We start from the raw sequence: 13,266 nt of genomic DNA, 5'->3' as shown, positions 1-13,266 counted from the left end.
CCCTCGCCCAGGGCCGTGCGTGGCCCCGGGGCCGGCTTCTCACCTGTCTGCTCCCCGGCGCGTCCGGCACCGGGGCCCCTCACCACAGCGCCTGCAGGCGAACCAGGCCTGGGCCGCGGGTCTGCTTTGGGGTTTTTCCCCGTTTTCAGTCGGGGCAGCCACCTGAGCGGTGCTCACGGACGAAGTGGGAAGCGAGTGGGAGGTGGGCAGAGCAGCACGGCAGCCTCAAGCCGCGGTCCTTAGCCGAGCGCTCCAGATCCATTTAGAGAGCAGCAGTAGAGGCGCAGTGACTCCCGAAAAGCAAGAGGTGGTTACCCTGAGTACAGGTGGGAAGAAGACAGAGTGATTGGCCCGAGACCACCTAGCAGGCTGGTGTCAGAACCGGGGTTAAAACAGCCCTGCTTCCCGTCTCCGGCTGGGAGAGTGAATAAATACCGTTGGCCTCGACACACACATCCCAGCTGAGAGACTAGGGGCTGTAACGTTAAATTATGATTTTTGTGTGCTATACGATGTCTGCTAGGGGCCTTGTTCAAGATTCAGGCCCCACTGTGGTTTGCAGTGCAAACATAAAGGATGAAAAAACTCTTCCCTCTTGCAGCCCAGGGACAGAGGTGGCAGGGATGGGAAACAGGGATAAAGGCAAAGTAGTGGTGAAACACAAACATTCAGAGGCATTTACGGTGCTTTACATATGTGATTAACCCTAAGTGCTCGCAAGCACAAAAAACTGTAGAGAGAGAGAGCTGCTGGAGTTGCTCTTTGTCTCTTGTCTGTAAGCAATCACCTGCACTCGGTTTGAGTTAGGTTAAATATCCAGTGATGAGGTGGAGCGCATCATGTGTTGTTCCTCTCCTTTAGGTAGAAGGGAGAATTTTAGTATTCCAGGTTGTCATCAATAGCTTTTCCTAGCATGAAATTCACTTAATATTTGAAATTGCACTTTGCAGAGGTCTATTCCTCTGCCTATCAAGTCTGCTTTAAAAATTAATTTCAATATAGGTTCTTTTAGTGCGATTTCTGATGGAAATGAGGCTTCACGTGGTCCTGCTGTCAGCATCTGTCTGCCTGTCAGTCCATCTCTCTAATAACTTTTGAACCCACTGGCTGATTTCAAACAAGTTTGGCAGAAGCATAATTACATCCCTACAGATTTTGTGAAAGTAAATGACCTGATAGCAAAAAGAAACCTTGTCACAGTCCCTGTCTGGGAAAGTTACAGTGTGAGTTCATGCCTTATTAGATTTCAGATATTCCATAAAAGTGAAAACAGTAATAAGTGCCTGATCTGTGTGAAAAGCTTCAAATGAAGTTTATGCCATCTTAGACACTCTAGTCAATCAACCACAACATACAAACACACAGGAGATGCAGCTTTGTTAGCTCTGAGTGCTCACTGCACTACTTGTTGGGTAGTTGTTGGTTTTTTTTTCTGTACCAGAGGCTGCCATCATCTCTGCTATTTCATGTGTGGCTAAATAAAACCTCTTTAATCCTAGGTGCTGTATTCATTTGTAGCTGCACAACATGATCCTTTGTGTTCGGCTAAGTCTCCCACATGAAAGCAACAGTAGGTTCACAAACATATGTTTAGTTTTATATTTAAAAGTGAGCAAACATTTCCCACATCCAAGTAAAAGCAGCAGAGATTTTATTTTTTTTTCAGGTTGTTGTGATGAAATGTTTAGCCCCCATCTCTCACTCTAAAAGACAAAGTATGGTCTGTGTGTTGATATGATAAATAGGGGTGAGGAGCCGTGCAAAAGCTGAGAGAGACCCTTTCTCAATCCATGTATGTGTCCTGTCCTCCCCTCCTTGTTCTCGCAGCAATGCATTCCAACCAAGCCTATTTCCTATATGGAGTTTTTATCATAGTCTGATGATTCAGTGCCTTTTGATTTACCCTGACCCTCCAGCCTCACCTCAGAAACTGGTAAAAAGGGCTGTGCAAACAAACTGCCCTCTCTGGCACAGAGGTAACCCAACCCTTTGGGACTGGAGAGGAAGAAACATAGCAGCGGGCAGGGTGGGGGGGAAATACTTGTGCCTGGGCCTGCTCCTCTGGGATGAAGGAGTGAATTCCAGTTTCTACTCCAGAAGAGGCTGGTTATTGTTTCAGCTCAGGTTTTCCCCTCTGCACCTAGCACTGGCTCTAGGGAAAGAAAAAAGGGGAAACCTGCTTCTGAGTTGGGCTGAGGCAGCTGCAAATCCACGCAGAACTACACTGTCAGTCCTTTGATATTTTCTTTTGTTCCTGGGGTTTGCTTGCTGGAGGGGCTGCATGTGCGTAGGCAGGGTTGGGTCTCTTTGCTTTTCACCTGTGTTTGGGTGACGTCCCAGCCAAGTCCCGGTTAAAGTCTTGCTTACTTTTCTGGTCTGGTTCCAAAATATTTTCCATAGGATGTCAACTAACCTATGAGGAAATATTGCCTCTTATTGTGGCCCTCCCCCAACCCATTACAGTGTTTTAAATCTTCTGCCTTCAAACACCTCCCACGTATATTCTGGTTACTTGAGCCTAATTGCTTCACTTTCCTTTGCGAGGCAGTGCAGGTTGTGCATTAGATAAAGATATGACACCTTATATTTAGCATTAATTGTAACTGCGCTTGTCCTGAGCATATCTCTCTCTTGCCAGTCCTTCCTGTGTAATTTCAGTCCCTAAATAGCCCACCACCACATGATATATTCTTTGATAAATTTCCCAGCAGTATTTTTCTTGTGACATAAACTGCTACAAGCTCTTGTTATAAACCTTCGGGTCCTCAGCTCTTTAGGAACAAAATTCTGATGGCTTCACCCTCACCTACATCTTATTTCTCCTAAGAGCAGTCAGCATCTGCGTGCAAAATAGGAGTAAAAACAGGGAGAGATATGAAAGAATCATTTTGTGATAAAGTGGTTGAGAGCTGCATAGTAGAAGCCTTTTCTTTGAGGAGCAGCATCCTACAAAACAAAACAACGTGATTTACCAAACCGTACTACCATTTGGGTTTTTCGTTTGGTTTGGTTCTTGTTCTTCATAAAAAGCAGCAACTGGTTAAAAATGAGTTTTGCAAAGAAAACGGGATGGCTTAAGGGAGAGTGTTTTCCACTTCTCAGTGTCCCAGTGGCAGGCTAGCCTGAGGTGATGGAGCTTTGCTGTCTCGAAATGGAAGGGTAAGTAAATAGGTGCCTGTGCCTTGGCTGTTATTAAGCACTACACTCCTTCCCTGTGCTGGCTGGCACCACAGCAAGACTCACAAAGCCTCGGTGGAGATCACATCTTGACTCTCTTCTCTGCAGCCAGGATCCAGGAGTTTGTGGGAAGACTATTACGTGCTCAGCAAGCCGTGCTCTGCTTGTCCCAAGCCTGAAATTTCGTTTGCAAGGGCTGCCAAGTCAGCGCAGGAATGGGTGCATTAGTCACATCCAAGGACTGGCAGAGCTAAAAAGCCCAAAACAAGGTGATTTCAGGGTGGAGAGGAAGAAGCGTTTGCCTTCACCGCTCTCCCTCCAGCGACCCGAAGAGCTGCAGGCGGTGGAAGGGTAGGCGTGCCACTTCTGTAGCAGCAGTGACAGACTGCAATCCAGAGGATGAAGAAATGCTTTCAGATGATTCCTTTCTGACATATTACACTGCCTCAGGGAGAAAAACTAGCTGCTGAACTGGAGAACTGCCGCAACTGAGTCAAGTGCTTCTGGCCTCCCACTCAGCTTTTCAGCTGTTGTTTCCATGTGAGAATAAATAGGTAAGAGAGTCCTCTGAAGAGAGCAGAAAGGAACAACTGTGTTTGCAGGCTCATTTCTTGCAGCAAGCTATTTGCTGACTGAGCACGCACAGAAAGGCCTTTAGGTGTTCTCCCCGGCTGCTCCCTTTCACAGGGCAACAGTTTGAGGCAGTTTCCTGTAAGAAATAGTGCTGACCCAGGTCTCTTGCTTAATCTTTCAACTCCCATATAGGCAAGGACTCAAAAGTGGTTGCAATTCAGAATTCATCTGAGTTACCCTGCAGGCCCTTGGCCAAGTCGTCTCCTACCTGTAAAATGTGAAAATCCTACTCTATTTCATGTGACTGCTACAGGGAAAAGCTTGAAAAATATAAAAGCCCAAGACAACATCACCTACTTTTACTTTGTTTTCTCCTATTTTGGGGGGTTGGGGGGGAAAGACAGCTATAGAGTCCCTTTCCACATGAGCACAACCCTGAATGGAAGCCCTCCCTAGAGAAAACTGTGAGAAACGAGCAATGTCATCACTGAATAGGATATTTAATTGCAGCTACAGTTATGTAGCTCTCAAATCACATTGTGCTTTATAGACAAAGGAACACCAGGAATGGGAGCACTGATAAGGCAGTTGCAAGTCTACAGGGTTGTATTGTTACCTGTGCACTGGCCACCTCTCTGTGCAGTGGAGCATAGAGGGAAGGCTGGGGTGGGTGTCCCAAGCAGGGGCTAGAGGGACGAGGAGCAGACTTGCAGGAAGCAATTAATGGGACAATGTTGCTATGATGAAGCAGGACAGATGAGCTGGGAGATGGAGTATTGGTGCTGATGACAAGGATGGAATGTCCCAATACAAAGTGATGGATAAGATGGAGTCAGTGGAGAAGATGCAAGAAACACATGATGTGTCCAGGAGTGAACATATTTGTTTGAAAAGCTGCATAATCAGTGGAGGAAAAGAGAGCAGTGGGAAGCAGAGATGAGGCACTGGTATCCACAAAGTTTTAGGCATCCTGGAAGACGGCTAAAAAAAAGCCATGGCAAAATAGAAAGCCCTGCTTTTTATAAGGAGGAGGGAAGAATAGAACTGTGAGGCTTGAATATGGTGGGGTGAAGTTAGAAGTTGGATCTAAAACTACAAAAATGGAGCAGAAGAAAGCAGTTCATCCCCCACAATAAATGCAAAACTGAAGAGAGCAGCATAGGAAAGAAAAAAGGAACCCTCTGAGGTGAGATACAGAAGGCTGAATGGTAGGCTTGAATTTGTAGATGAAACAAATTGATTTGTAATTCATGAACAGGCTGGGGGTTGATTTGCTGGAGAGCAGCTATGCAGAGAGAGACCTGGGAGTGCTGGTTGATAATAAACTGAACATGACCCAGCAGTGTGCCCTCATGGCCAAGAAGGCCAATGGCATCCTGGGGTATATTAAGAAGAGTGTGGGCAGGTCGAGGGAGGTTCTGCTCCCCTTCTACTCTGCCCTAGTGAGGCCTTATCTGGAGTCCTGTGTCCAGTTCTGGGGTCCCCAGCTCAAAAGGGACAGGGAACTGCTGGAGAGAGGGCAGCACAGGGCCACCAAGATGATCAGGGGACTGGAGCATCTTCCGTATGAGGAAAGGCTGCGGGAACTGGGGCTGTTTAGTCTGAAGAAGAGGAGACTGAGGGGGGAATCTCATTAATATTTACAAGTATATGAATGGTAGATGTCAAGAGGTTGGGGCACCCCTTTTTTTCTATTGTATCTAGCATCAGGACAAGGAGTAATGGAAAGAAGCTGGAACACAGAAAGTTCCATTTAAAGAAAAACTATTTTCCTGTTGAGGTGAGGGAGCCCTGGCACAAGGCTGCCCAGGGAGGGTGTGGAGGCTCCTTCTCTAGAGGTTTCCAAACCTGCCTGAACACGTTCCTGTGTGACCTGATCTAGGTGGACCTGCTTCTGCAGGGGGTTTGGACTGGATGATGTCTAAAGGTCCCTTCCAATTCCTGACATTCTATGATTCTATGAACACCAAGAAAAATGCAGCTAGATTGGTAAATGTGGTAGAAGCGTGTTTATTGGGTTTGGAAGATGGCCTTTACCGATCTGCATACGTTGGGCTTTGTATCTAGCTTAAAAATATCCAGAAAGGCAACATCAAAGAAAAGTCATCTGCTCATGACTGTATCAGAGATACCACTAGCTCCAGAGGATGCCTACCTTTCACTTGCTAGGGTTTCTGTCCAGCAGTGCCACATTGAAGCCATATGGAGTGGGTGCAAGCGACTCCAGTGAGTCAGAGAAAGCAAACAAAAGGAGCTAACCAGACCCTCCTCCTGAGAGGATGTTTCCAGAGAGACATGTTGTAGCTATGAAAGCAAAACTTTACAGGAAGCTATGTCTGAAATCTGCTGCTTAGCTTTTTTTTGCCTTATAAATCCAGAACTAAGGCAACAAAAAAAGTACCAGTCGACATCCTCTGCCTCTGTTTTGTCTGCTTTTTCTATGGAAAAGTCAGCTTTAGGTTTGAATGAAACACTGCACAGCAACATTTATCCCAAACCATAACATTGCTCCAAGTAGGGTTGCACTCCAGCCACTCCAAGCCACACAAGGAGAAGCTAGCATAGTGCCCACATTTTGATACAAGAGAGAGTCCTGCCTGGGATTTCAGTAGGGAAGAGCTTCTAAACCAGCCACCCTGAGGCATGGTGATGGTTTTGGTCCTGTCATAGGGACAGTGACCCAGACTGTCCCCTCTCTGGGTCTACAGACACCTGAATTCAGGCTTAGAACAGAATATTTTTCAGATCAGTATTGACAGAAAGATGTGGTTCTGAATCCTTCCAGAAGCAAAACCCAAATGCATAATGCACTCATGTTCCTACAGTGACTGTTTTTAGATCCATTTCTTTTGCAACTCAATTAATCCAGATTTTGCTGCTCATTTTAAAATAAATGACATTTCTCTTAGGAAGGTTTATAGCTTTCAGTCTTAGAGGTTTAAAAATAATCAAATGGATTCTGAGCTAATCCAGATTTGTAAACCATTCTCGTCTGTTAATATCTGAGCACTTTGATCATCATATTTAAGAGATTCCTTTCTCCAGAGGGGTATTTTCCAGACAGATTGTCCCCCACCACTCTTTGTTTTGAGGCTGCGGTAGGTTACCGTGCTGCAACCTTTGTGCAAAGGAAGGGAGGGGGAGGAGGGACTGCAGCAGAAATAAGCCACAGCTCTGAGCTTATCCATGTTCCTTTTCCACCTCTTCTGTTTATGGAGAAGCCATAGATCTCTCCTTGTGTTTAGCCTATCCTCCTTACCTGCCCTTTTCTGTTTGCTTTTCTGTTCTTTAAAAACTCTTCCCTTGAGAGTAACCGTAGGCATTTTTCCTTTTACTCTTCCAGCAAGGCTGGCTCACTAAACATGTTTCTACATGTCAGACCCCCACACCTTCTTCCCCACCCTCCTGTACTTATTTTCTTCTGTTGGAGAAGCAGCTGCATCCCCTGGGGAAGAGTGCAGCCTGTGGCAGATCCCAATCCCTACCAGGATATCTCTGCCTTGATAAGCAGGATGAGGGAGCTCAGTCTTCATGGCTCTACTTCCACTTTGTTGAGGCTCCCAATTAGTAGAGGAAGCAATGATTGGATTTTATTTTTTTTTCCTCATGCTGACAATTGACCTAAGCCACAGTAAGGCTGGAAATGCATGATCTTGGGAAGGACTGCAACTAATGGTTTAACATTTTTGCATTTCTCACAAACATTCGATTTATCTTTCTGTTCTTCCTGCAAGTTGCGTAGAGGATGTAGTGGGGCCATTTCATCCTCTCATGTAAGGTAATGCCTTGTGATCCTCTTTCAACACTGCAGGGCAAAGTGAACACCAAATTGCCGCTCAAATATCACTCATGCCAATGCTTGGGGTAACATTGTGACAAGCAATGTGAGATGGTGATCTTGGTCACTAGGTAGCATGACAACTTTCCAGTTAGGCTTCCTTTGACAGGCCTTAGCTGCAGCAAGGCTCTTTTGAGCTTTGGGACAAATGCACCGTGGCAAGGCAGCCTTACAGCCTCTATCCATCACCAGCTCTGGCTGGTACTCAACACTGCAGAATGAGAGGTAGTCTTGATACCCACAGGAGAACAAGCAGCACAGTATGAGTCCCATATGCATGGAGACTGGGTAGGCCTGATGTTTAGGGTGAATGGGTAGGCTCTTGCTCTGGGTGTCCAGGACAAGCAGCTAAATACTGGCAACAATACAACAATACTGGCAAATTCAGTCAGCTGGAAGAGGGAGAGTTTGGACTGAGTTGTTTGTCTGCAGCACTAGGTAACCTACTTTTACGAACACTGCCCGGGCAAATTAGTTAGATTAGGGTGATTCCCTGCCTTCCTCTACTCAGTGACCTGCCAGTCCCTTTTGTTCTGAGCTCATCTGCGTTTGGAAGGTAAACAGAAGGTACACCCATGATGACCTTTAGAACTAGAAGCCTTTACAGTTTGCATAACGCTGCAGATACATATATGCCACTATAGTAAATAAGCTAGAGTAATTATGGAATAAATCCTTGCCCCAAAGAGATACACAGATATAAATGATGGAGTGTGCTGCCAAACAAAAGAAAATATGTCTCAAGCAGAGAGGAGTGTGCTGCAAACACCCAGGGTTTTTGCCAGAGAAGGGAAGAAAGTTTAGCCGACATGAGCAGGCTCCAAGGACAAACTGAAAGAGGTCAGAAAGCCAGAGAAGATGAGAGAGAAAGGAAAGGAGATGTTTAACCACCAGGTGAAGGTCCAAAGATAGGGGTCATGAGAGATGATGAGAAATGCTATGCTGGCATAAAGATAGTCATGGAAAGGGAAGAAGAGGTTTGAGTCTGACATCCTTGGCTCTGCCGTTGTCCTGTTACGCTACACTTGGCAAATCACCTTTCTCCACTCATCTTTGTATGTCCTGGCACTCTGACTTTTGTGGAGAGAGATGACAATTCCTGAAAGCACGTGAAATACCCACTGCAACCAGGCTTTGAACTCAGTGAGTGCATCTCTTATTATGAAAGACAGCAAAATGCAATGGAAGATGAGAACAGGCAAGGCTCATTTGATAACAGGGACTGACAACGTATGCTGTGGCCATGAAGGAGCACAGGACGTTGGAGAGAAGAGGGCAGCACCAACCAACCAAGAACAGTGCTTGCTCGTGGCAGCGGGATAGGAGAAGGAAGAAAAAGAAATGTTAAAATCATGATATGTAGGTGGAGATGGGGAATAGGCAAGCAAGGGTTTGGTAGAAAAGGCAGCTGCTATTTTAGTCAGACTGGATTAATTTCATCTCTGATGTAACTCCGTTTACGTCAATTTTAGTCAGTTGAATTACATAAAGAATTAATTTAGGTCAATGACTTGAGGTGAGTCATCTCAAAATACGTTTTGGGGTGCAAGGAAGAGATGTGAAACAAAGGCCAGGTGAAGAACTGGAGCCATCGTGGATTTGGAGAGAGGTTGAAGAAGGGAGAGTGAGGATGAGAGAGGCCACAGGACCCGTCAGGGATGTTTGCTAATGATTTTTATTCCAGCCCAGGACAACTTGAAAAGGAAGGCACTCTGGTCCCTGAACTCCGCACTGTAGTGGCTAATTTACTGCTTACTCCTTCCCGTGGTCCTCCTCCCCTTGCCACTTCTCTGGGCATCTCACACAGCAACGTACTACACTCACTGAGAGATCATAACAAGCTTTGGTTTTATTTTTTTTGTGGGTTTTTTTGTGTTGAAGTCCAGATTTAACCTGAAACTTCGGATCAGGGTTTCACAGGGCAGCAGCTGTATTTAGCAGAGAGGATGGATCTGATTCACTCCTGGTACAGCTTCCTTGGAGTCAATGGAAATTAATTTCTTCCATTAATTCTCCAGAGAGAGTATGAAAGCCAAATGAAACTAGACAGGGCCATTCTTATGCTGGCAAATGCATCCACACCTTAACTCTCACCAGCCTGCCCATGGAACACATGGGAAAAGTGTCTGAAATACTTGACACCATCTTTGAGGTTTGCAAAGAAGTGCCTCTGAACAAAGCATAGAAAACAAAAGAATGATGCCATTACACTTAATGAAATGAAAACAAAACAAAAAAAAAAATTAAGCACATCTCTTGCTTCCTTCTCATTTCACACTTTTTTCCTCTGCATATGCTTTCCATCAATTGTTTCTGATGCCTCTTGTAAATTGGTGTTTATTTTCTCTTAAATATGTACTGACATAATGGAAGACCACGAATCCCTGAGGTTTCTTTTCTCTCCCCATCCTCATTTCCCCATGCTTTTATTTTCCCATTCACATTTTTCTCATTTCACATTTTTGTTCTAAGAAGTCATGATCTTCAATTGTATCGTTGTTTTCATTCCTTTCCTCTATAGCTTGGCCCTATTTTCATTCCCTGTTCTCTTGTTCCTTGTTCAGGACCAGCTCTAGCTGAGAGAAGAAAGTCAGTATAAGGTTAAAGATTAACTTTAACCATCTCTTTGAAACCTACCCCAAACTCAGCTTCCCCAGTTTCCCAGCTTCCACAAATACTTGGTACTGCACAAGAAATAAACACCCACAAAGCACTCTCGTCTCATATTCAATCACCATAATAAACACAAACTCTCTTCTGCAACGTTCAATCATTATATTTAGTCTTAATATCGTGCTTTTCATCTGCAGACACCCACACAAGCATTGGTTAATTTGTCCTTACAACAGTCCTGCAAGGTAGGTAATTACGTGTTATTATCTTCATTTTACACATAAGGAAACTCCAGGAGAAATTACGAAACTCCTAACAAGCACATATACCCACCAAGCCAAACAGGTACTAACTAACCCTATCTCCTGCAAATGCACACATACACACAGCAGTGTTCTTACATATTAGTGTACCCTGAAAGTGAGGGACCAGCAAGCTCGCGGTAGCACAGGAGGGAGGTGCTCCACGTGTTGCATCCATCAAAATGGAAACTTCTCGGACAGCAGAGCAGAGAAGCAGGAAGCAAACAGTGAGCTCTCTGCAGCACGGTATTTTCTGGGAAGCATTATGTGACCTCCCTTTCCTGAAGATGAGTGAGTGTGCAAGGTGAACTCCTCCTTGCGCCATGTGCTTTTTCTGAAGCACCACTGAGGTCTGATTTTGTGTTTGCAATTTCACCACCGGTGACCACCCTCACTCTATCCACACTTATTTCTGACAGGGAGTTGGGAAAACCCAGTCATACACAACCACCAAATGAGCTCCTGGACTACTTGAATGCTAATTACCTCTTAGTGCTCTATCTGACTCGTTCTACTGCCTATCAAGATGTCAGAATGCGAAGATAATAGACCTTTTGGACCACAGGCAGCTGCACACAGAAAGATGAGAGAAACATTAGTGGCAAAGCCAGAGGATGAAAATGAAGATATGAGTAATTAACTTTGATACAGGATGTCAGCATCCTGTGTCAGAGTATCTCCTGTGCAGCAACTCCCTCCACTGAGGGAACAGGATGTTCTGTTCCCACCCCATGGGCAGCCCTTGCACAGCAGAGGCTCTGGGGACTCTGTAAGGTCTAGTGGGGTCCATTTTGGAGGGTCAGAACCCATGGGTTCCATGGGCAGCTTGGTGAGAGTTAAGGTGTGGATGCATTTGCCAGCATAAGAATGGGTCAGATACTCCAGAGTGGTTAGACATTGAATTCCCACTTATGCAAGAGAGTTCTGCTGCAACTAATGGCCATTAGATACCATTAATGGGCATTAGGTGCCACTAACATAAGGAAATTGGATGTGAAAATGAAGACCTCTGTAAGGATTTGGGCCTCTGTGAGATCCGATTTCATTGTCTTCTGTTCAGCATGGCTTTCATGGACCTGGTAGTCAGTCCAATGACAATGATCTTCCTTTGCCAGTCCTCCTGTCCTGTTTTCTGAACCTGTCGCATCCTCTTTCAGCATGTCCAGGCAAATGATTTCCATATTGTCTTCCTTTCACCCCTTGTGTTTTGGGTGGGACTTGAGACAAAGCTATAGGACAGTTTGCCAAAATGAGTACACATTGCTTATGCCACAAAAACTGATGTAAGGCCCTGTGTCTTCTCGGTATCAATAAAACTGTTAAGCCTGTATCATTGCTAGTTTTTCCTATTCTGGATTTTCTTTAAATCCTTGGTTATTTTGAGCTTTTCCAGCCAGGGTTGGAAAAGATCCTTAATGTATTTGTTTCTCCTGTGTCAGTTTTCTACATTTAATAATTTCTGCATTATAACAACTGCAATCCCTTTTCCTTCCTTTTCCCTAGTTGTCATGTGTTATTTTTGTGTTTCTAATTGGTGTCTGAGCTCGGCCACTGAAATAACACAGGCTGCTGCTTCCTAAAACAAAGACATTGATGCCAAAGCTGAAACTTCACAAAGGTCTGCCAAAGCTGCTGACTCTGGATTCCCGCATCACAGACATTCCTCTCAGCTTCATCCCCTAATAATTGTAATCAATCATTCATACCACAGGAGCAACTTCCAGGCTAGTTCGTGAATTGAGCGTCTATGCCCTGTGCAGACAAGGAGGGAAGGCCGGCCCTGTCTTACAAACTGCAAGTTGACAAGGCGAGGCCAAATGACTGTTCCAGGTAAAAATCGCAGTCCTAGATGGATGAGGGGTCTTCACTCTGTGTGCAGCGGTGGCACTGGGCACTGAGCAGCCGTGATCGTATAGTGGTCAGTACTCTGCGTTGTGGCCGCAGCAACCTCGGTTCGAATCCGAGTCACGGCAGGAACATTTTTCTGGGGTGCATCAAGAAGAATGTGGCCAGCGGGTCAAGGAAGATTCTCCGCCGGCTTTATTCTGCCCTGGTGAGGTCACGTCTCAAGTGTCGTTTCCAGTTCTGGGCTCCCCAGTTAAAGAGAGACGGGGAACTGAGAGGGTGGAGCACAGAGCCACCAAAATGATCAGGGGATTGGAGCATCTTGCTTATGAGGAAGGGCTGAGAAATATCAGGCTGTTTAGCCTGGAGAAGATTGATAGAAGACCTTAAAAATACCTGAAGAGTAGGTGTCAAGAGGATGGGGTCAGTACTTTTTCTGTAGCACTTAGTGACAAGACAAAGGGTAATGAGCACAAGCTGGACCGCAGGAAGTTCCACTTGAACGTGAGGAAAAGCTTCTTTGGTGTTCAGGTGAGGGAGCCCTGGCACAGACTGCCCAGAGGGGTTGTGAAGTCTCCTTCGCTGCAGGTGAACAGGAACTCACCTGAACACATTCCTGTGTAACCTGATCTTGGTGAACCTGCTTTAGCAGGAGTTGGACTAGATGATCTCTAGACATCCCTTCCAACCCCCACCATTCTGTGATTCTGTGACTCCTTTTTCCTCAGTGCTCTTTACCTGAGGGGTAAAGGATCAGACCACCAGCAGAACACTTATGGTGGCAAGGTCATGCCAGACTCAGAGCACTTGGGCTGGCTGCCTGTATCTGTGCATGTCTGGGGGAGTCCAGCTCCCCTCTGCCCCATTCACTGGATACGCAGAAACCACACTGCTTCTTTAGGAGCAAAGCTGTGAAAG

General features: G+C 45.6%; 1 non-coding gene across 1 annotated transcript; it reads left to right on the top strand.

Moving 5' to 3' along the window:
- The first annotated feature begins 12,404 nt into the window (after window positions 1-12,404).
- On the top strand, window positions 12,405-12,476 carry TRNAH-GUG (transfer RNA histidin (anticodon GUG)). Its single transcript has one exon. It is a non-coding gene; the product is annotated as a tRNA-His (tRNA).
- Window positions 12,477-13,266: the final 790 nt, after the last annotated feature.

The sequence above is a fragment of the Colius striatus genome, chromosome 1, assembly GCF_028858725.1.
Source record: "Colius striatus isolate bColStr4 chromosome 1, bColStr4.1.hap1, whole genome shotgun sequence".
Classification (NCBI taxonomy): Eukaryota; Metazoa; Chordata; class Aves; order Coliiformes; family Coliidae; genus Colius; species Colius striatus.
Note: the sequence above shows the minus strand (reverse complement) of the source record. Positions and strands in the feature narration are given on the sequence as shown.